General features: G+C 36.8%; 1 pseudogene; it reads left to right on the forward strand.

Annotated features, from left to right (window-relative positions):
- Positions 1 to 3885: 3885 nt before the first annotated feature.
- On the forward strand, positions 3886 to 23933 carry LOC118004728 (annotated as a pseudogene).
- The last annotated feature ends 1030 nt before the right edge of the window (positions 23934 to 24963 follow it).

Here is a 24963-nt window from a genome sequence, read left to right on the forward strand (position 1 = left end):
ATAAGGAATACAGTCCATGATATTGTAATAGTTACGTAATGGGATAGATGGTGAATATAATACAATGTATAAACTTGTCAAATCACTAAACTGTATACCTACATGAAACTAATATTACATTGTATGCCAACTATACTCTAAATTTTTAAAAAAGAATTAGCTTAGGAAAAAATTGTTTTATTGACTTTTATCTATTTCTCTTAATTGTGGTTCATCTCTTTGGATAATTAAATATTTTGCCGGCCTCTATGTAGGTCCAAGTAATACAAATTTAGTGTAACTTTATTAAATGTACAGAAATTGATACCATTCTTAGCACTGTGCTAAGACAGGCATAGGATGAAGTTTAAAAACACAAAAGATAATACCCCTGTGCGCCTGGGTGGCTCAGTTGGTTGAGCGACTGCCTTCAACTCAGGTCACTATCCTCGAGTCCCGGGATCGAGTCCCGCATCGGGCTCCCTGCTCAGCAGGGAGTCTGCTTCTCCCTCTGACCCTCCCCCCTCTCATGCTCTATCTCATTCTCTCTCTCAAAAAAAAAAAAAAAAAAAAAAAAAAAGATAATACCCCTGTCTTTGAGGGATTCAGAATATAAAGGAGATAATTTAAAACTAAAGTTTGTATACATCTAAACATGTGTACTGAAACCATGGAAACACAGACAAAAAATACAGTATCATAAAAACAATGAAATAGTTAGGAATAAATTTAGCCAAGGAAGTGAAAGATCCGTACTCTAAAAAACTATAAGACACTGATAAAAGAAATCAAAGACAACATAATAAATGGAAAGTTATTTTATGTTCTTGTATTGGAAAAATGATATTGTTAAAAATCTCAGTAATACCAAAAGCCATTTATAGATTCAATGCAATCCCTAAAAAAATTCCAATAGAATTTTTTACAGAAATAGAAAAAACAATCCTAAAATTTATATGGAACTACAAAAGATCCCAAATTGCCAAAGCAATGCTAAGAAAGAAGAACAGACATAAGGCATCACAATTCCTGATTTCAAGTTATACTATAAAGCTACAGTAATTAAAAGAGTATGGTACTGGCATAAAAACAAATAGACCAAGAGAACAGAATCAGGAGCCCAGAAATAAACTCAAGCAGATACTGTCAACTAATATTTGACAAGCAAGCCAAGAATACTCAATAGAGAAAAGACAGTCTCTTCAATAAATGTCAAAAAGACAAGAAATAACAAATGTTGGCATGGATGTGGAGAAAGAGAACCCTTGTACACTGTTAGTGGGATTGTAAATTTATACAGCCACGATGGAAAACAGTCTGGAGATCTCTCATAAAATAAAAATGGAACTGCCATATGATCCTAAAATTCCACTTCCAGGAATATATCCAAAGGAAACAAAAACACTAAATTGAAAAGATGCCTGCACCCCCATGTGCATAGCAGCATTATCTACAACAGCTGAGACTACTGGGTGAGAAGCAATCAAAGTGTTAACTGATGGATGAGTAGACAAAAAAGTTGTGGTATGTATGTATGTATTTTATATATATGTGTGTGTGTGTATATATGTGTGTGTGTATATACATATATAATGGAATATCATTCATTCATAAAAAATGAGGAAATTCTACAATTTGCAACAACATGGATGATCTTGATGGATATGAAATAAGTCAGACAGAGAAAGACAAATACAGTATGATCTCACTTATATGTGAATTTAAAAAAAAAAAACCAAACCCATAGAAAAAGAGATCAGACTTCTGATTACCAGAGGTAGAGGGTTGGAGGAGGGGAAATTGGAAGAAGATAGTCGAGAGGTACAAACTTACAAGGTAAACAAGTACTAGGAATATAAGCTACAACGTGATGACTACTGCTAACACTATTGTATGATATAGAGGAAAATTATTAAAAGAGTAAATCTTAAGAATACCCATCACAGAGGTGCCTGGGTGGTTCAGTTGGTTAAGCATCTGCCTTCAGCTCAGGTCATGATCCCAGGGTCCTGGGATCAAGCCCCCACATCGGGCTCCGTGCTCACTGGGGAGTCTGCTGTCTTCCTTTTTCTCTGCCCCTCCCCTCAGCACCTGCTCTCACTCTCTGTCTCTCTCTCTCTAATAAATAAAATCTTAAAAAAAATTCTCATCACAAAGAAAATTTTTTTTCTTCCTTTTTCTTTTTTATTGTATCTAAATGAGAAAAATGGATGTCAGCTGAAACTACTTCTGACAATCATTTCACAATATATGTAAATCAAACCTTATGCCATATTCCCTAAACCCATACAGTGATTTATGTCAATTATTTCTCAAAAAGAGAAATACAAGTGGATGAATGTATACACAATCTTAGTTCTAGGGATATTACAGATAAATGAAAAGCCACTATTCTCATTTTCTGGGCTATCCAACTTATTCCCAATTATATACGTATTTTCTTAATTTTTTTTTTACTCTTTTGAATCAGAATGCAAACTTACAAGAACAAATCATCAGATATTCTTCTTCCTTTTCTTCTTCCAAAGAAGTGCAAACTATAATCAATTAGTATTGGAGGTTAATTTAAAAATCATTACATTGATGGTGAAGCCAACATTCTTCATAGAGCTTTAAAGTTTTACTGTAAAAATCAACATTTAGAGTAACTCACTGTACTTGAAGAAAGGGGGGGAAGGGACTATCTCCTTAGTTCAAGAGAATCAGATTGTTTTTATATTTGTTGAGTTAATAAGAAGGGAAGTTACCATCATTTTTAATGCAAACTTAAATTTGATTTCCTGTAACACACATATGACAAGTAAGCATATTTCCTACAATAAATAGGAAAATAAGCATCATTGTCTTAAAGTTAAAATCATTCATCACTATAGTTAAGGAATCTAGAGGACTTCTATGAGAAGGAGGCTATTTAAACTCACATATGTCATTTTTCTTCCACATAAAAACTGCTAAACTACAGTAAAGATATATATATAGTTAAGACACACACCCTAGAAAGCTAAATTCTAAACCAATAGCAGAAAAAGCCAGTCCATAACCAACCTGATTTACTTTGTTGAGAAATGGTGGCACCACCTACCTCTAGAAGTTAGGATGAACTTACCAGGTATTTACAAAGCATATACATCATTAGATCCCTTCACCAGTGAGGAATTATACCTCACAACACAACCCAACACAAATGTTTAATTTCTCAAGAAGATAAAAAGAGTCCAGACAGGGGGATGCTAGGCTCAGTAAGAAGGTAATGAAAATGGAAGAGGAGAAAGGCAGGAGGAATTATGCAAATTTGGGCATGCCTACATTTCAAAAATGCATGTAGAATGGAGGTCAAGGTAGATTTTGAAGAAAATGTTAGGTATTTCAGAATGTTTCCTCCTAGGATTTTGAAACTGGTACATAAAACTAGCCACCCAACATCACTGTTAAAAGGTAGAAGTTAGAGGATAATTTTATAAAAGCTTCAAGCTCAGATATTTGTAACATGAATGGTGGCAAGGGACTTAACTTCACTTCCCTCCTGCTTTCTCCAACATGTCTTCTCTGTACAACAGACACCTACATTTGGATGCCAAAGGTGAAAAAGCTGAGGTGAATGGGAACAAGAAAGTTATAATGATGAAAGGAAAAAGTCATTTTAAAAAGTATACATGAGATGGACAAAAGCAAAAATCTTCCTAATCAAATTTTAATGTTACAGTTTTCTTAATATCTTATCCTTTGGTGCTTCTCTACAAAGAACGTAAATACATAGTTTGGAAGAAAATTTTTATACAATTCTTCAAATTATCTTTAGTTAGCTTTAAACCTTTTGAGTCTTCCCCCAAAACTCAAGAACCATGAGGAATAAAAAGAGGAGGATAGCAATTAGAGGTGGAAAATATCTTCTGGGAGCCCATTTGAATGGGAGAGCCTGCCCTCAAGGAGTCATTTGGTGGCACAGAAAATAAAGAAAGCTGCTACTGTGAGATACTTCAGCAGCTCAGATGCTGCCAGACCCCCGTGTCAACTTCTTCAAGGGCTGCCATGGTCGGAGCAGGTAAGAAATACTGTTCTCTTTAGTTAATGGTGCTTTGAAATCATCCTCTTATATGGATCCAGTAGGGCTCTACATCCCTTATACCTGTCTTGACTTATTAGTTCAGCTATATAACAACTCAAACACCACCACCACCAAAATATGTTCTCAGTAAGGAATCTGTTCAAGTTATATAAAAAGGTATTATTTTTTATTTTGTACTGTTTGGGCCAAATTGAGTCACTGATGAGATACTGACAAGCACAGAACTTTAATGTACAGTTGGAAATCCACATCTATTCTACAAAGTAGGGATTATTTTATCTGCATATTTATCATTGATTATTTGGGAAAAGATGGAAGAATCTTTTCCCCAGCTTCCACCTTGTCTTTGCAAATACTGAGGTACATTGCAAGTCCTTTGAGAGTAACTATGCATTATACTTAATATCTAAACAGCTGGAAGGAAACTTAAAGGTCAACTATGCTGCTTACTCATATAATATATAATAACTATACAGCATTCCTGACACACAGCCATAACTTCTGCTTTAAAACTTTTATGTACAGGTAACTTACTACCTCAAAAAGCCATTTAGTCAATATTTGGACACTCCAATAGAATGGTCTTTCTGGACTTGTACAGCATAATAGCAAAGGCAGGTACTTCTAAGGAAAAGATGTCTAAATGTGACATTTAAAAATAATAATAACCAGAGGAGTGACACCACCAAGATGGCGACATGGGTCTTTCCTCATTTTGCTCCCACTCACAAGAACAAATAACAATTATTCATGGATAGAGCTCCCCTGAGAAATTCCTAGAGCTGGGAGTGAGGGTGAGCCACACCCTTGCACCACAAAGAGGGACTACATTAAAGGGTAAAAGGAATGGCTTCACATTGACTGCACCACTCCTCCCCTATGCTGAAGCAACACCACAGCAAGAGGTTTCCCTTGAGCCTATAGTTCCGCCAGTGGGAAAAAACAGCCTGGGGTGACATCCAGCCTCCTAGCATTATAGGTTGCTTCATGGGAGCCCCAACTCTGGTTTTTCCCTATGGGGATCATAGGAGAATCTGTGGGAACCAACCATTGGGAGTCTGAGATAGAAAAAGGAGGAGGGGGCTTCCAAGGACCAGCACTAGGGTCTTGGTGAACCAAATTCCTCCCTGCAGAGACCTCATAGTCACAACCAACAATTTGCTTATCTGCAGAGTCAGGTTGGTAGCACAGTCAGACCTAAGAATCCAGGGGATGCAGGTCTGCCTAATTTGGATCCCCAAACAAAGAGTTCTGCTGGCCCAGGAGCCTGGTCTGCCCATGCCCAGACAAAAGCTGCCACTGCAGAGGGTAACTCCCAAATCCTCCTGACCAGAAAGCCAGTTCAGGAAAATCTGGGAGTTGCCTGAAGTGGGCCCTCCTAGTCTTGTCCAGGCAGGACCCTGAGTCATAGCCTCAGCTCCATCTGACAGAACTAGCGAGAACACCTGAAATCTGCATGACCCAGCACCTCCCTGTCCTAAAGACAGGGAAGGCCAAGCTAATTGCCCCATGATTAAAGCCAGTGGCCCTGTTCCGTAGGAAAGTTGGAGCATAGGTCAGCTTGAGTCAAACAAAGAGCACTAAGAGCTTTGAAGCTGCTTCTCCTGCTGTGCTTGGGCAGTGAAACTAATTTGTAGCCCCACTTATTGTTGAATACAGCCTTCAGCCCACCTAACCAGAAAACCTAAGCAGAGCTTGTGGGAAGCTGTGGAGCCCATCAAATAGCCCTGTTTACAGTGGCACTTGAACAGAGAGCACAACCTGTGGTTTTCCCTATCTGTGGAAAAAAATCAAAGGGCTCACCTCACTAGAATACTCACTGCACGTATTTGCCTGAATTGAGTTCGCAAACAATGAGTCATGTAGGCTCTGGGTCCCATTCTGCCACCCCCTCAAGACAGGGAAGCTAATTCAAGACATATCTACTGCTAAGTATAGTATCCAACCCCAACTGTAATAAGCCTGCCCACAGAATCCACACAACTTTGACATCCATCCTACAGCCTCACTTGGGCAGGGAATCAAGCAAGCAGTCCTATCCAGCTGTTCTCAGCCAGTGGCACACTACCCCCAACATCAGAACTCCAACAATTGCCTTGCCCAAAAACAAACGCCAATAGCAGGCCCCACCTGCCCAAGAATGTTACCAGCAAACACATCTAGAAATGGAAACTGAGCTGACTGGTAACAAAGTGTTTCTGCCAAAATGGACCTACAAAGTCTGGAAGAAAAAACCACTTTCTTGAATATGCTTATACCAACATGAGGAATTGAGAACCAGAACAAAAACAAGTAAATATAACACCACCAAAAGAAACTAATAAAGCTCTAATAACTGATCCTTAAAAAACTGATCAATTGTCAGACAAAGAATTCAGAATAATGCTCTTAAATAAGTTCAGTGAAATACAAGAACACATGGATAGACAACTAAAGAAAATTAGGAAAGTAATATATGAGCAAGAAGTTCAACAACAAACCAGAAACCATTAAAAAAAAAAAAAAAAGCCAGAAATCCTAGAGCTGAAAAATATAACTTAACTGAAGAATTCAATAGAGAGATTCAAAAACAGACTCTATGATGAAGACAGAATCAGTGACCTGGAAGACAGGACAACTGAAATTATCCAGTCAGAGGAGCAAGAAGAAAAAATGAAAAAGAATGAAGAAAACCTATGAGAATTATGGGACACAAGGAAAAGAAATAATATTCACATTATGGATATTCTAGAAGAGAAGGGAAAGGGACAGAAAGTATATTTAAAGCAAATGATAGCTGAAAACTTCTCAAACCAGGCAAAAGAAATAGACATCCAGGTCCAGGAAGCCCAAAGATCCTAAGTAGGTTAAACACAAATACAGCTACACCAAAACACATTTCAATTAAATTGTCAAACTCAAAAACAAAAAGAACTTTAAAAGCAGCAAAAGAGAAAAGTTACATATAAGGGAACTCCCATAAGATTATTGGCAGATTTCTCAATACAAACTTTTTAGCCCAGAAGAGGAGACGACATACTCAAGTACTGAAATAAGAAAAACAAACAAAACAAAAACTGTCTAGCAAAAATACTATACCAGGTAAAGCTGTCCTTCAGAAATCGAGATAAACACTCCATAACAAATGAAAGCTGACAGAATTTATTACTATTAGATCTTACAAAAAGTGCTAAAGGGAGCTCTATGAATGAAAATAAAAGGACACTAATTAATATCATAAAAAAATATAAGAATGTAATGGAAAACTCCCTGATAATGGTAAATATATACTCAAAGTTGGATCCTGTAATATGGTAATGGTGGTGCATAATTCAATTACAACTAATTTAAAAGTTAAAAAACAAATGTAGTAAAAATAACCATTACTAAAACAATCTTAGTTACACATTATTAAAAAATAGGTAAATGTAATATCAATCACCCAAGATGTGAGGGGGAGAAGTAAGAGTGTAAAGATTAGGAATTGTATAGAAGTCAGGTTATTAGTTTCAAATAAGTTGTCTTAATTTTTAAATACTTTATGTAAACTTCATGGTAACCACACATACACCTACACAAAAAGAAATTACACAAAAGTAATTACACAAAAGGGCATGATAAACAAATCAAAACACAAAAATTGAGATAAGAGAAAAGGAATAATGGATCTACCAAACAATCAGAAAACAATGAACAAAATGGAAATGTTAAGTCCTTAATTACCAATAATTACTTTAAATGTAAATGGATTAAATTCTCCAATCAAAAGACACAGAAAGTCTGAATAGATTTAAAAAGAAAACAAGATCCAAAGATATACTACCTACAAAAAAGACACCACTTTAGCCTTAAAGAAAACATAAGAGTGACAGGATGGAAAAAGATATTTCAAGCAAACAGTAATCCTTCACACACACATACACACATGCAGGGATAGCTATACTTGTATCAGACAAAATAGCCTTTAAAATAAAAATAGTAAAAGAAGAGACAAAGAAGTTCATTATAGAACAATAAAGGGCTCAGTACATCAAAAAGTTATAACAATTATAAATATTTATGCACCCAACATTGGAAGAGCTAAATACATAACACAAAAACTAAGCTAAAAGGAGAAATAAACAATACAATAGTAGTTGGGGACTTTAATATCTGCCACTCAACATGTCAAGTCATCCAGACAATCAATAAGGAAAACGGGATTTGAAAAGCACTATAGACCAAATGAACCTAACAGATACATACACTCTATCCAACAACAGCAGAGAAAATATTTTTCTCAAATGCACATGGAACATTTTCTAGGATAGACCACACATCATTCCACAAAAAAACTTAGCAAATTCAAGAAGCCTGAAATCATACCAAGTATCTTCTTAACCACAATGGTATGAAACAAACAGTAACAAGAGGAAAACTGCATCATTCATAAATACATGGAAATTAAACAACATTCTCCTGTCACAACCAATGGATCAAAGAAGCATTTACAAAGGAAATTAGAATCTTGAGACAAACAAAAATAGAAACACATACCAAAATCTATGGGATGCATCAAAATCAGTTCTGAGAGGGAAGTTCATAGCAATAAATGCCTTAAGAAGAAAGACAGATCCTAAATAAACAAGATACCTTTATGCCTTAAGGAACCAGAAAAAGAACAAACTAAGCCCAAAGATTAGCAGAAGAAAGTAAATAGCTAAAGATTAGAACAGAAATAAATAAAATAGAAAACAGGAAAAGATTAACCAAACTAAAACTTAGTTCTTTAAAAAGAGAAAATTGACAAACCACTAGCTAAACAAGAAAAAAAGAGAAGCTAAATCAACAAAATTATAACTAAAAAAAGAGACATTATAACTGATACTACAGAAATATAAAGAATCTTAAAACTGGATAACCTAGATGAAATGGAAAAATTCTTAGAAACATACAAACTACCAAGGATGAATGAAAAAGAAAATCTGTATAGATCAATCACTAGCAAGGAGATTAAACCAGTAATCAAAAATCCAACAAAGAAAAGCCCAGACCAGATGGATTCACTGGTGAATTTTACCAAACATTTAAAGAAGAATTAACATCAATCCTTCTCAAACTTTTCCAAAAAATCAAAGAGGAGGAACCATACCTAAACTCCTTTTATGAAGCCAGCATCACCCAATACCAAAGTCAGAAAAAGACACTACCAGAAAACTAAAGACCAATATCCCTGATGAATATACATTCAAAACAGTCAATAAAATACAAGCAAACCGAATATAGCAGCACATTCAAAGGATCGTTCACCATGATCAAGTGGGATTTATAACTGGAATGCAAGGATCTTTCAAAATATGCCAATCAATTAATGTAGTACATCACACTACTAGAATGAGAGAAAAATTGCATAATTATCTCAATAGACACAGAAAAGGCATTTCACAAATTCATCACCTGTTCATGATGAAAACTCCTAACAAATGAGGTATAGAAGGAATGTACCTCAACATAATGGCCAAATATGGTAAGTCCAGAGCTAACATCATACTCAACATTGAAAGGTTGAAAGCTTTTTCTCTAAAATCAGGAATAAGACATGGGTGCCCGTCTCATTACTCCTATTAAACACAGTAGTGGAAGTCCTTGTCAGAATAATCAGAGAAGAAATAAAAGGCATCAGAATTGAAAAGGAGGAAGTAAAATTCTATTTGTGGATGACAAAATTTTATACCGAAAATCATAAAGATTCCACCAAAATCTTGTTGGATCTAATGAAATTCATTAAAGTTGTAAAATCACAGGATACAAAATTGACTTACAAAGATCAATAATGTTTCTATATACTAAATGATCTCATAATAAAATCAAAACAAAAAACTTGGGAAAAAAATTTTTTTAAACTTAGGATTAAACTTAACCAAGGAGATGAAAGAGCTCTACTCAGAACAGTACAAGGCACTGATTAAAAGAAAAATGAAGATGACACAAATATGTAGAAAGGTATCTTGTGTTCATGAGTTAGAAGAGTATTGTTAAAATGTCTGTATTACCAAAGCCATCTACAGATCCAAATACAATCCCTTTCAAACTTCTAATGGCACCTTTTTACAGAAATAGAAAAAGGAATCTTTGTGTATACTATTGGTAGGGTTGTAAACTTGTACAACCACTATGGAAAACAGTATGGACGAGCCTCAAAGAGTTAAAAATAGAATTATATGATCCAGCAATTCCACTTCTGTGAATACATCCAAAGAAAACAAAAATACTAATTTGAAAAGATATCTGTGTGCCCGTGTTCATAGCAGCATTATTTACAATATCTAAGACATGCAAACAACTTAATTAAATGTCCAATGATGGATGGATAAAGAAGCTATGGTATAAACCGACTCTTGAATAACACAGAGGTTAGGGTTATAACCCTCCATGTAGTTGAAAATCTGTGTATAACTTACTCCCCTCAAACTAATAGCCTACTATTGATCAGAAACCTTACCAAGAACACAATTAACATATTTTCTATGTTTTATGATTGTATACAGTATTCTTACAATAAAGTAAGCTAAAGAAAATATTAGGAAAACCATAAGAGAAAATACATTTACAGTACTGTTACTATAAAAAAAAAATCCACATATTAGCAGACCTGCATAGTTCAAACCTGTGTTGTTCAAGTGTCAACTACATACACAAACACATATATACACATAAAATGGAATATTATTCAGCCATATAAAATGAGCAAATCCTGCCATTTGCAACAACATGAATGGACCTTGAGGGCATTATGCTAAGTGAAGTAAGTGAGAGAAAGCAAATACTGTACAATCTCATTTACATGTGGAATCTAAAAGAGAAACAACAAATGAAAACAAAAGTCATAGAAAAAGAGATCAGATTTGTGATTACCAGAGGTGGAGGGGCTAGAAGGAGGAACTGAAGAAAGGTGGTCAGAAGCTACAAACTTCTAGTTACAAGATAATTAAGTACTGGGGGTGTAACCTATAGCATGGTGACTATAGTTAACACTGCTGTATGATATCAAGCTTTTTAGAGAATAAACCTTAAGAATTCTCACTGCAAGGACATTTATTTTTTCTTTTTCTCTTTTCATTGTATCTATATGAGATGATGGATGCTAACTAAATTTATTATGGGAATCACTTTACAATATATTTAGTCAAACCATTATGCTGTACTCCTTAAACTTACACAATGATGTGTGTCAATTGTATCTCAACAAAACTGGGGGGGGGGGGGGGGAATCACCAAACAAAAAAATCCTTGCATTGGTAAGGATAGGCTGAATTACTCTGTAGTAATAAGCAGTCCCCTATCTCAGTAGCTCAACTTAGCAAAAGTTCATCTTGTTTACATGATTTAGGGAGGGAGGGTGCCACTCATTTTAGTCCCTTGGGAATGCAGGCTGACAGTCTCCATCCCTACATGTGCTGTCAGGATCAGCATGGAAGAACAAACTGTGCACTGGCTGTTGAAGCACTTGCCCAAAAATGACATAATCACTATTGCTCCCATGATCACTACTGGCCATATGTTCCTGGCCAAAACAAGTTATAGGACTCTGCTTAACTTCAAAGAAGGCAGGGAAGTGCAGAGACCTAAAAATGTTTGCAATGCAAAACTATTACCTTTCTGGGTATAAAAGTAAAATAAACTATCAATAACATTAAATAAAAGGACAAATTAGGTAAAAATACTCAAAATATGCGTCACAAAAATCTGCTTTTATGTATAGTAAACTTTTATAACTTAGTAATAGAGAAATTTACCTCCAATAGATGAATAAATAATGAAAAGATAATACTCAAAAGCAAAGGTATGTTTTTTTAACAGACATAGTCAAATGTTCAATCTCACTGGTAATGAAAGACTAATACCTCTAAAACTAACAGCTCATACTTACTTGACCAATTGTGTCAGGCATTGAGCTTACAATTAATACATATTATCTGAATGTTTCTCCAACTTGCTACAAGATGATACTATTAATCTTTTTTTTTGAGATGAGGATTAGAGGTATTAAATAAACTTCCTGAGGTCACTCAGCATAAAATCATGGTGTTTGGTCTCAAATCAGGTGTGTCTGAGCTTAAGACATATACTAACCTCTAAGTCATATTTTTACTTGAATATGAATGAAAATATTATGATTCTCACCCAAAATTTTTTTACAGACTTCAACACCAGCCTTTATATGAGAAATGAAATCTGGTGGATGTACTTGACTCATTTAACTACTTGAACTAATCTATTTTGGATAAATAATCAAAGTTGGGAGCAAAGACATTGTTTGAGGGCCAATTCTATAAGCAGAAGCAGGAGACTTCCTGTCCTCATGGCATTTACAATCTTGTAGCCACTCTCCTCATTTAGAAAGAGGCTCAGACATGGAAAACATCCAGTAAACTACACCTGTTGCTATCCAATGAATTCAAAATGGATTCCCTGCACTAAAAATCTAACAAACTCGTTTACTTGTGAGATCTATTTCCACTTTTCTGGTAAGTATACCATATAAATATTTTGCATTGTCTTGATTCTACGGACATCGACTGAACACACTATATAAAGTACTGGGGGTACAAATGGATAAACCATAGCTCCTCTTTTCAAAGTGTGTAGCCTAGTGAGGATAATTTCCACAGAGTATGGTAAAATGCTCTAAAATATGTAAGCTGGAGTACCAAGAGAAAAAGAAGACATCTTCCTCTTTCTCACGCAGTCAAGAAAGGCTTCCCAGAGAAGGAGGTGATCAATGTGAGATAATTTAACTGAGATAAGGATAACTTCAAATTACCCATGTGAGAAAGGATAATTGTAATCTAGGTCAAGGAAGCAGTGTCAACAAAGCCATAGAGGCATGAAATGGCATCATAGGGGCTCACTGTGCCAAATGGTTTTGATCTTATCTGTGGGACTGACCCTGAAACTCTTGGTGCTAAGCCGTGGAAGAGAAAGAAAAGAGGAAAACTTATACCTTGTTATCACTAGCCTTTTAGTAAGACTGTCATCTAGTAAAAGATTATAAAATTATGTCTCATGACTATTTTTGTCTTTAACTTTTGCCACTTGTCTCAAATTCAGTATTATGCATATTGATTTGAGATTTGAACTTGCTATATATTTAAAGAAAGAGAAGGCTGAAAATGTGAGGTAATAAATCAAAAGCTACAAGAACCTCTTGTGGGCACTTAATGGGCAAAACCAGGAGGTCCCTTTTAAATGTGAATGTGGTTTAGTGATAATGATGAATGGGCTGTAAGTTCCATTCCTCTGAGCTTTCTTTGTATTATCACTGTTAAATGATAGTTTCAAATGAACCTCATTACTTTCCACTGAGACTCATTCCAGCGGCACGAAGATAAAAGGCTGTCCAGCCTGTGAGAATGTTGCTGGCTTTTCTCTAATATGGGGTCTCCCCTGAAAGCACTGTCATATGCATCAAGAGCATACCATTTGTAAGGAAGATAGCATTGACCTTCAGGAACCAAAGAAACTTGCATTTTAAAAATTTACCCAAGACAACTACAAACTGGAATCGTCAAGAAATTCTATACCTGGTGACTAATAGGACACAGTGAAGACCATTCTGCAGTTTTAAAGACCTCTTTGTGGAATCATGTAGTAGCTTATGTAAAAATTACAGGTCAAACTAGAAGGATACAGCCAGACATGCATAATTATTTTAAATGTTTAATTTGGAGATAAGTTGGGAAAAAAATTGTATAAAAGATTCCATGTTCCTTTTATCCAGATAAAATAACATCTTCCAAATCTATAGTACAGCATCACAACCAGAGTAGTGACATCAAGGCAATTAAGATCGAGAACATTTCCATCACAAGAATGATTATTCATCTTGCCTTCTTATAGCCACATCCACTTCCCTCATGTTGCTTTTTACACTGACTCCTCTACCCCATCTTTCATCCCCAGCAACCACTGACCTGTCTTCTATTTCAATAGTTTCATCATTTCAAGAAAGTTATATAAATGGAAGCATACCTTGTGTAATCTTCTGGGACTTTTTGATTAAGCATGATTCTCTAGAGATTCATCCAAGTTGCGTGTATCAGTAGCGTGTTCCTTTTTGTTGCTGAGTAGTATTTCATGGTATGGGTATACCACAGTTTGTATATCCACTGAAGGACAACTGGGTTGCTTCCAGTTTCCAGCTATTATAAAAAAGCTATGCATGAATTTATCAGGGTTCTTAGTTTCTCATTTCTCTGGAATAAATATCTAGGAGTGCAACTGCCAGGTCACATGTTTAGTTTAAGAAACTGTCAAATTGTTCTCCAAAGTGGCTATATACCATTTTACATGCTCCCCACCCAGTAATGTATAGTGATAGTTTCTCTACATCCTCATTAGCATTTGGTATTATCACTACTTTTTATTAGATTCATTTTGATAGGGCGCCTGGGTGGCTCACTTGGTTAAGCAACTGCCTTCGGCTCAGGTCATGATCCTGGAGTCCCGGGATCGAGTCCCACATCGGGTTCCCTGCTCAGCGGGGGGTCTGCTTCCCCTTCTGCCCTCTTCTCTCTCGTGCTCTCTCTCTCTCATTCTCTCTCTCAAATAAATAAATAAAATCTTTAGAAAAAATAAAAAATAAAAAAATTTAAAAAAAGATTCATTTTGATAGGTAGTAATATCTACTTATGGTTTTAATTTGCATTTCCCTCATGGATAATCATCTTAAACATATTTTCTTGTGTTTATTTGTCATTTACACATACTCTTTGGGAAATGTCACTACAAGTCTATTGCCTATTTTCTAGTTGAATTATTGGGTTACTATCAAGTTTTGAGAATTCTCTATTTTAGATATCCATCATTTGTTGGATAATTGTTTGCAAACCCTTTCTTCCAACCTGTAGCTTCTTTTCATCCTCTTAACAGAATGTTGCACAGAGTAAGTTGTTCATTTGATAAAGTCCAATATACCAATTTTTTTTTCCTATGCGTGGTATCTTTGGTGACAAGTCACGGGACTGGCTGTTTCACCTTTGAGCCTGAAGATTTTCTATTAAAAAAAAACTTTTACAGTTTTACATTTTATATTTAATTGAATGATACATTTTGAGTTTGGTTTTTATAAGGAATGATGTTGAGGGTTTTTTTTTCCCTTGTTTATGGATGTACAATTGCTCTAGTACCATTTGTTGGAAAGGCTATCCTTCCTCCACTGAACTGCTTTATCAACTTTGTCAAAAATCAGTTGGGCATATTTGAGTCTAGTTCTGAGTTCTCTCATTCCATTTCATTGATTTACAGGTCTATCCCTTTTTCAAGCAGTCTTGATTACTAAGCTATTGTTATTGGAATAGACTACTTCTTTCTACTTTATTCTTCTTTTTCAAAACTGTTTCAGCCATTCCTCATCCATACATTTCTGTTTAAATTTTAGAATATATTGTTATTATATACCCCCAAAATCTTGTGGGATTTTAAAAGGAATTGTTTTAAACTTGTGTATCAATTTGGGAAGAACTGTAATCTTTGTTGAGTTTTCTAATCTATGGATGTTGTATGCTTTGCCATTTATTTAGCTCTTCTTTGATTTCTTTCATTAGCAATTTGTAGTTTTGAGTGTGTTTTGTTTAAACTTTTTAAACAATTATAAATGGATTTATATTTTTTAATTTTAGTACCCACATGTTCATTGCTATTATATAGAAGTTAAGTTTTAAAGGTTTATCTTGTAACCTGTAACCTTACTGAACTCACATATTGGTTCTAGAAGTTGTTTCTGTTCTTTTTGTAGGATTTGCTACACAGAATAGGTCATCTGCCATTAAGGATAGTTTTATTTATCCTTAATATTTTTATACTTTGTATTTCCTTTTCTTGCCTTACTGTAATGGCTGGAACATCCAGTGCTAATTTGTATGAGTAATGAGAGCAGACGATCTTGCTTTTTGTCTGATTTCAGGGAGAAAACATTCAGTTTTTCACTCAGCTATAATGCTAACTTTAGGGATTTTTGTAGATGTTCTCTATCAGGTTGAGGAAGTTCCCTTCTATTCCTAGTTTAATGAGAGTTTGTAATCGTGAATGATGCTGAATTCTGTGAAATGTTTCTTCTGTATCAATTGCTATAATCATGTGTTGACATCTATTAACTTATTTTTCTCTGGTTGAAATTTTCCCGATTCCTTTTTATAATGATTTTTCATTGAAACCTGGATTTCAGGGGTATTATGTTTGAGACTCTGGTTCTTATTTAAACCTTCTTTTTTAGCTAGTTTACTGAGATCACTTCAAAGGGAAGGAGGAGTGTTTCTATATTAATGTCAGATGAGAAGTCCAGGTTCCCCACTTGGTGTCCATTAATAACCAGGATAAGGGTATGAGAAGCACCTTGTACTGTTGGGTGGGGACTGGAGTTCTCTTGATACCACCCTTGTTAGAAGGGGGAGGTTTCCCTAGTTATTGCTGTGTGAAGAGGGGTGGAAGGTCAAGGTCACCACATGGTTTCCACTAACACTAAAGAGGATGGGGGTTGTTATCATTCAAATAATTAGGCCCAGCTCCCTAATCAGCCTTCTCTGACACCACTCTGGCAAGCAAGCTGGTGTGCTTCATTACAGCCTGGTAAGAGTGGAAGTCTAGGTTTCCTACTTAGATTTTCTGCTATGTGTAGGGGTGGGAGCCATAGATTTTCTGTGATGTTTGGCTGCACTACTGTGGTTACTGTCTAATTTTTCTTTCTCTAGTCTGCCCCTTTTCCTGGTCCTTTGACTATAGAGAACAGGCTTTGGCTTTTGTTTGTTTGTTTTGCACCATTCACCAATTGTATTTCCAAGTTGCTATCTTCTTCAGTTCCAAGTCTGAGATATAGGAGACAGAAAGAAAACCCAGGGAACTCACCACCATGCATTCCTTGACTCCTAAAATCCCTAGATACCACCAGGCACACAGGATCACATAGGAGATGCATTTGGGAACAGAGTGAACCAGCTGAGGCTGTGGGAGGCAGGCTTTGCAGTAGTCAGAAATAGGTGATCCCGGGCCCCCATGGGAGGATGTGATTGTCTTGTCTGAATAATTTTGTAGCCTGGCAGGGAGGCGAAATCCATTAGGTTGAGGGCCAGGTGGAGAGCAGCTGGTCTGGCTGATAGGGAATGAATCAGGTAGGGAGCCTTTCCTGCTGGGTGGAGAATATATCTGGTGAGAGCAGGGGAACTCACTGTTAATCTTTTCAGGCCCTCCTGTTTTCAAATGTTAAGGCAGATAATATTGCATCTTCATTTCAGGCCTTACACCACGATAATGTCCAGGGGCTTTGGTTGTATTCCACATGAGGATAGGGAATAGAACATCTAGTCTATCCTCCTGGAAGTAGAAGTGGTCTTTATAACTTAACCATACATTTGATGAAGTTGTTTTATCCTTTGTGCACGTATGCCACAAAGCATCCTGATACAGCCCTATCGCTCTCTCTAATCAAATAACATTACCCATATTTTCCATATATTTAACATTGTTTATGGTATAATTTACTCTTTTGTGACAGTGCTAAGTCACTACCCCCAAACCACTGGCAACTTCATTATTACAGAGAACCAGAAAACCTCCTTTTGTGGTCTGCCCTTGGAAGAGCTATTAGTACTTGGAGGCATAAGAAGCAGATTTAAGATCAATTTTAAATGAAGTAAAGCAACTTTGGAATTTCAATGGTAAAATATCATTTGATTTCCAACCAGCCAACAAGAAAATCTACCTACAACTTTGCAGGATCCCTCATTTTTTTCATACAGTGAGGTCTTGTTAATAATGGTACACTGCATTAATACTTAATAGCTAAAGCAAACAGCATAATAAAAATACGTATAGGTAAAATTTTTGGTTTAAGGTAGATATTAATGCCAAAATTATTTTTAGGTGATAATTAATAGAGAGTCATATAAGCTGAATCCACTGGAAGATATGGGTTTTTTTTCCCCCATTTATTTCTCTATTTATTTACTTACTAAAACTGATGTTAATAAGGGAACAATTTCATTTTAACATGCAAAGTAATGTATTCCTCCTTCTAGTGGATGATGATACAAAACCCCAAAGAATAAACAGTTGAAGCCTAAACTACATTAACAAGAGCATTATTATTTCTGGAACCTATAAAACCTGGGTCTACAAAAATAAGTAGCCAAATTTAATACTTACAATTTCATAAATGTTAAGCTGTTCCCTGAGGGAAAAAACTAGTAGAAATGGGGGCAAAAAGGGAAGAGAAGGAAAGAGAGAGAAAGCAAAGGGGAAATACTTAGTGTAGGAATTATCTAGTCTACTGATTTAAAAGTAACTGTTTCTGAATCCTGAGAACCCAGCACTATGCCTGGCAGGAAGTATGCGCTCAAATTCATGGTTTTAACTATGGGCAAATTGAAAAAAGAAAAAAAAAGGTGGTTCCTTTGTCTGAATTTTTTCTTCTGAGGTCTAATGAAATTTAGGAGGAAAAAATATAAATGTATACACACACACACACACACACACTCACTCACTCATAAAAAAACCAGGTAAGGAAAGCTTTGAGATTCTTTATATATTATAGTACCTTATCCTATAGATATCTTACATGTATAGTACCTAATCCTTTGTCAAAGTACGACATGTGTAGCCTTACGTAAACAATAGTACCCTGAACACAGGTGTCCTCCACTATCCAAAATTAGAGAATTCCTATGAAAACCTTCCTAGGCCAAAACAGCATAAATTAGAGCAATTTACCCTTAATTTATCTGGAAATTTTTTTATCGTTCCCAGACTGAAAAATAACCTCTTTTAGGCTTTTCTAATACCTTAGGACACATCTTGCTAAAAGATGCAAAATAAATCGAGATAAAGTAAAGATGGTCACAGACACAGCTCAAAGCTAGGGTGGCTTGATGCTCAGTGCAGTTCCCAGGGAAGGAGCTTGGCAGTGCCACTCTCTTTGCTCAGGATGCACATTGCCTCTATAATGGTTTGCTGCATCCTCTTTGAATTTCTTACGATTAGTGAAAATGGGTACTAACGGAGGTCTTTTTGTAAAAGCAAAATGCTGTATGTAACACGATCTTCGGAAAAGCAGGAGATACCTGTGGTGGCTTCATAATTTTCAAAGCAAATTTTTGGCCATTCTTACTGGATATAACTTTTACTATGACCTATTGATGCCCCAAGAGGGAGGGCCTCACACCACTCGCCAAGAAGGTTCTTGGCTTTGCTCAAGAAAGAATTTAAGAGCAAGCTATTTAGAGAAAGAGACACAGATTTATGAAGTATAGAAGAAAGAAGCTACTTCACAAAGTAACAGTCTCTCCTTTGCCTCTAATGAAGGGTTTTATAAGTTTTTTAAATTAGCTAACCAAATAGAGAGGGGCCTCCCCTTTAACTTTGGGTTTATCATTTACATTGGGTGGTTAGTTTTTCCATCATCTTAGGGTTGTGAAATTATTCACAGGGAGCAATTTTAAGAATGTCTGGTGTGCTGGAGTGGGGTCTTGTGGTCTTCCGTGAGTCACATCCTGTGACTCCATTTATGACCTGCTGACTTTTAGGTCAAGGGTCAGCCTAAAACCAAAATGGCTTTACCTTAAGTCAACTTGTCTCATGAGTCTCCTTCCCTCCTGCCTCATGCTGAGATAAATAAATATGGCAGGAATAAACTACCCTTAACTTACCATGAAGAAGGAAGCATGGGGAGGTTAAATGAAATGTCAAGAACAGCACAAATGACTGAATATACACAGAACTCTAGCCTTCTGACTCCCTGAGTTTTCTTAGTTCCTTAACAGAGAGAAGAGATAGAGGGCTCCTAAAAAGGTCAGAGAGATTTTGAGAAGAATGCCGGAATGCATACATATATGTACTACACACTGTAAACCTAATAAATATCTTGCTCAGATATGTTCGACCATTCTCAGAGGCATCTGAAATCTTGAATAATTTTTTTAAATGTCAAAGATGGCCTTTAAACTTAAAGAAGGGAATTACTGCTTTAAATTAAGATTTCCTCTCAACAAAGGGTCTCATGAATTAGTTACAAACTTGGGAGAAGCAGAAACAGAGCTCTGAGGTCTGCTAAGGAGAGCACTCTGCTCTGCTCAGTGATAGCCTGATAAGAAAAGGGATGGACAGGAAAAGGGATTGCACAGGGATTCTCTAAACGAATTACACAAAAGGGCATGAAAGGAGTCCTCTTGCCTTATATGTAGTCAGCCTACTAAATCCTGGAAGATGTCAGTGAATTAAACTTTTCATTTGCAAATCTGTTTTATAGCACGTAGAATGAATGGTCTATGAACTATATGTAGCAGCAACAGAAACCCACCACAGGACTAGCAATAACAATAAGCTACATTTAAACAAAGTGCCCCCATAAAATCAAGGAAATCCAGGAACAATTATAAAATGAGCCACTAATAGTTTTCACACTACCATGTAACACGTTTCTCCTGTGCTTAAAGCATATGTGAATATTAACAACAACGGCTACATCTTAAATTTAGTGGCATCATTTAATTTTAGGTATGGGCATTAGCAGCAGATTCAAGCAACCCTGTCTCAAGCTAATTACCAAAAAAGGAAAGCAGAAAGGGAGCTCCTGGCTGGGCTTTGTGTTCACAGCAATTAGTTTTAACTGACTGGAAACCAATTTTAAATAATTTTATAGCTTGTACTAGATCTCTGCCATTTACCATGTGTGCCCTTCCTATTTTTATGGAAACCAGAACCTCATTCTGGAGGCTCCTGCCTGTCAGGGCTGCAGGTGAAGGCCAGCTGGGGCCAGAGGCACTTTGTGTGAATATTAGCATCTGAAGAGGGTTTCAGGAGGCCTTGAGTCTTTGGGGACTTAATGCTATGTCATATGCAATAGCCCTACCTCTAAGTTTCCTTAGCCCGCACGTACAAATCTTAGAAAATGAGCAGTCTGGCCCTGGCAGCTGTAGTCTGAGCATTCTGAGAGCAAGAAAAATGAGAGAAGACTTAAGTGTGTCTGGTTGAGGTTTTAGGTTAAAGAGGAATGAGAAGGAAAAGGAGGGTGAGGCAGGATGTCAGAGACTGTGTGCTCTGGCAGAACAACTGAAGTTCATTAACAATTATTGCCAGGTCCCCACGGCTGTGTCTACACGATTTCACATAACACACAGGCTGCCCTTGATTAATGGGTGTAACAGTATCTCCATGATGTGAAATGCTGGTAGAAAATCACAGAAAAATATAGTTTGCCAAAAAGGTATTTGCAAAAATCGTTGCTGTGTCAGCTATGAATGTTAACTGCACAGAGAGAAATCAAAGACTATTTCCTACACTGAAGGAGAGAGGAGAGTTAATCCAGTTTCCAGTATCCTGAAAGCTGTAATCCTTACTAAGGCAAATCTTCCGTGAAGAACATCAAAAATTACACACGTGAAAAATCTTCAGATCCAGGAAAAACTTTTTATAAGAAAAAGGTTAGTGTGTTCATATTTCCACCCACTCACAAAAATGAAGAGGTGTTTCTTTTTTTTTTTTTTTTAAGATTTTATTTATTTATTTGACAGAGAGAGACACAGCGAGAGAGGGAACACAAGTAGGGGGAGTGGGAGAGGGAGAAGCAGGCTTCCCGCGGAGCAGGGAGCCCGATGCAGGGCTCGATCCCAGGACCCTGGGATCATGACCTGAGCCAAAGGCAGACGCTCAACCGACTGAGCCACCCAGGTGCCCTGTGAAGAGGTGTTTCTTGACCTTTATTCCTACCACCTACCCAAAAATTCTATCAAACCTATTTAAGATTCTACTTAATTGAAGTCTTAGGATCACAAATAAGTAATTAGAACATAATCAATTGAAACCAAGAAGTCTGCATTTTATAGGTTCAAATATAGTTATAAAATCATTTAATTCTGCAAGGAGATTTACCGGTCATATAAACAGTTTATCCTTATCTTGCAGAGATAAAACCGAGGGCTGGAGTGTGGAGGCAATTTGAAAATGTCCCAATTTAGAGGTTACTAAATGCCAGCTGATATTGACTAAAGTCTAGAATAGAGGATGATAGAGTATGTTTTGAGTACTACTCAAGTTTAGCAGTTTGCCTTCTTAATATTTTTAAAAAATATGTGAATATGTATAATATATATAGAGTTTAAATAAGTATAAAGTGAAAAACCATCAACAGTCCACTTGCCTTAATAAATGGGCAGAACTACTGAAGTCTCACTGTGACACTCCTTGATCATTCTTCTCTTATTTTGTGGGAGAAAGGGCAAGGAAATATTCTAAGTTTTGTTTTTATCATTCCTCTTTATTTATAGTTTTACTACTTATGTGTTCTTCAATTTACATGAATTATTTCATACTGTATGTATTCATAAACAACTTTTCTCATGTTTTTGAGATTCATCATTTTCATGTTAATTCTTATTGCTACATAAATTTTCACTGCTGTATGTTATTCGAGGGTGTAGTAATGCCAGACTTTATCTATTCTCCTACCCTGGAGAAATTAAACTTAGCTCTATGGGCTGAGAGTTGAGATGGCCTAAGTCAGCATACTGTTTGCTCCAGAAGACGCTGCTACAGAGGCACTGCAACCTCATAAATAGCTTCACTATTATCTTCAGGAAATTCCTGAAATTCAATTTATCCAGGCAAATAATCTGTGCATTTGGAAAAACAATTCTTGTATAAGGACAAATGTTTGTCCATCTGAATACATAGTGAGCTTTTATGAGCAATGATATTAAAAAAATATTCAATTAACCCAAAAGAAAGCAGAAAAAGAGAGGAAAAGGATCCAAGAACAGGACAAAGAGAAAGCAACTAGCAAGATGGTAGATTAAAATCCAACCATATCAATAATGACATTAAATGTAAATTTTCTAAACACTGAAGGTAAAAGGCAGATTGTCAAACAGGATAAAAAGCAAGAACAATTTCTCATACACAAAATACCAACTTTCCATGTGAAAAACAGATAGGTTAACAGTAATAGGTTGAGGAAGAAAAGCATGAAAAGACCAACCAAAAGAGCACTGACTAAATTAACATGAGACAAAATTCTCTGGTTCCTTTCTGGTGTAGGAGCCCAGCTGAAGAAGCCATGAAGGAATGAAGGACAACAAGAAATGCACCTCAGGGACTGTCTATACTGGAGAAAGAGGAAGACACAGCTCCTCAGTCTATAGGATCCAGAATATTTGACCAAGGCAGGATGATGCCAAAGGCTTAGATTGCCTCTGCTTCTCTCTGCAGTCCTGCCATGATCCCGTCATCACCCCCACACTACTTTCTGTATGAGCGAGAGAAAATCCTGGAGCATATTTTGCATCAGAAGTTAGAGATCCCCAGATGAAGGCGTAGGAGAAGCAGCAGGGTGCCAGGCGTAAGGACTAGAAATTGCTGCATGGACAAAGGAGCAGGTGTGGGACTTCACCAAGAAGGAGGTGGCCCTTATGCACTGACCCCTCAACCCCTTCACGCCCAAGGCTGCCTCAGGGAACAGCCCAGATGATGCTTGACCTGCAAGCAAGGACAAGGACAAAGCACTAGCCAGCTTCTGGATCCCACAAGGCCAAGGCCACTCAGTGGGAAAAGTAGTCACTCACTATGATCTGCCCTATGCTGGGGAAAGGCTACACTTGGATTGTGTGCTTCCTGCCATGTGACCGCTTTGTGGCCCATGTGCCATGCTGTGGCCATCTGGGATCCTGGGCACCTGGGAGTGCATGGAGAAGCTGATGTGAAAGGACACTCCAAGCCCAGTGACCTCAGAGCAGCTCAGGACCCAGACATCACTGTGCTGCCAAGGGGTGGCTTGGACAGGCCTGAGGGCAGGGGACACCAAATAAACAGGATTTGGAAGGGAAAAAAATCTGGAACCAGACTACCTGAGTACAAATTCTGGCTCACTGTTAACCAGCTTGAGTAAATTACCTTAACCTCTTTCTGACTCACTTTCTCCATCTTCAAAGTGGGGATTATTAATAGTCTCTTCCTCAAATGGCCAAAGAGGTTAAACGAGTATTTGATGAAATTAGTATAGTTCATGGCCCACAATATTCAATAAATATAATTTACTTGTATTAGTTATAGACATGATAGTAGATATCCTTGAATTATCTTAGAATATAATAAAAATGCATTGCCTATTTCACTGTCAAGTATGACACATAATGTTGGTTTACAATAGGAATATGGTATTTACCCCAAAGATAAAGTTATAGTGAAAAGAAGGGGCACCTGCACCCCTATGTTCATAGCAGCAATGTCCACAATAGCCAAATTGTGGAAGGGGCCAAGATGTCCTTCAACAGATGAATGGATAAAGAAGATGTAGTATATATACAATGGAATATTACTCAGCCATCAGAAAGGATGAATACTTAACATTTACATCAACATGGATGTAACTGGAGGGTATTATGCTAAGTGAAATAAGTCAATCAGAGAAAGACAAGTTTCACTCATATGTGGAATATAAGAAATAGCACCAGAGGATCATAGGGGAAGAGAGGGAAAACTGAATGGGAAGAAATCAGGGAGGGAGAAAAAACCATGAGAGACTCTTGACTCTGGGAAACAAACTGAGGGTTGCAGAAGGGGAGGTGGGGGGGGGATGGGGTAACTAGGTGATGAGCATTAAGGAGGGCATGTGATGTGATGAGCACTGGGTGTTATACGCAACTGATGAATCACTGAATACTACATCAAAAACCAATGATGTGCTATATGTTGGCTAATTGAATTTAAATAAAAAAAATACTTCCAGCTATAAGAATTCTAAACACAGTGGTTCAAACTAATAGCCTACTGGCTTCTCCCTGCAACCTGGATGGGAGTTTGCTACTTCGGTAAACTGATGCTTGCCTTTATATTAGTCCCTGACATGATTCATGGTCCATTTTGGCTCAACTGTTTGCCCTCTCAGCAAATTAGCTCTAGGTAACAATTTAAGAAGA

This window comes from Mirounga leonina, unplaced genomic scaffold, assembly GCF_011800145.1.
Source record: "Mirounga leonina isolate KUSES-001 unplaced genomic scaffold, KU_Mleo_1.0 Mir_93, whole genome shotgun sequence".
NCBI lineage: Eukaryota > Metazoa > Chordata > Mammalia > Carnivora > Phocidae > Mirounga > Mirounga leonina.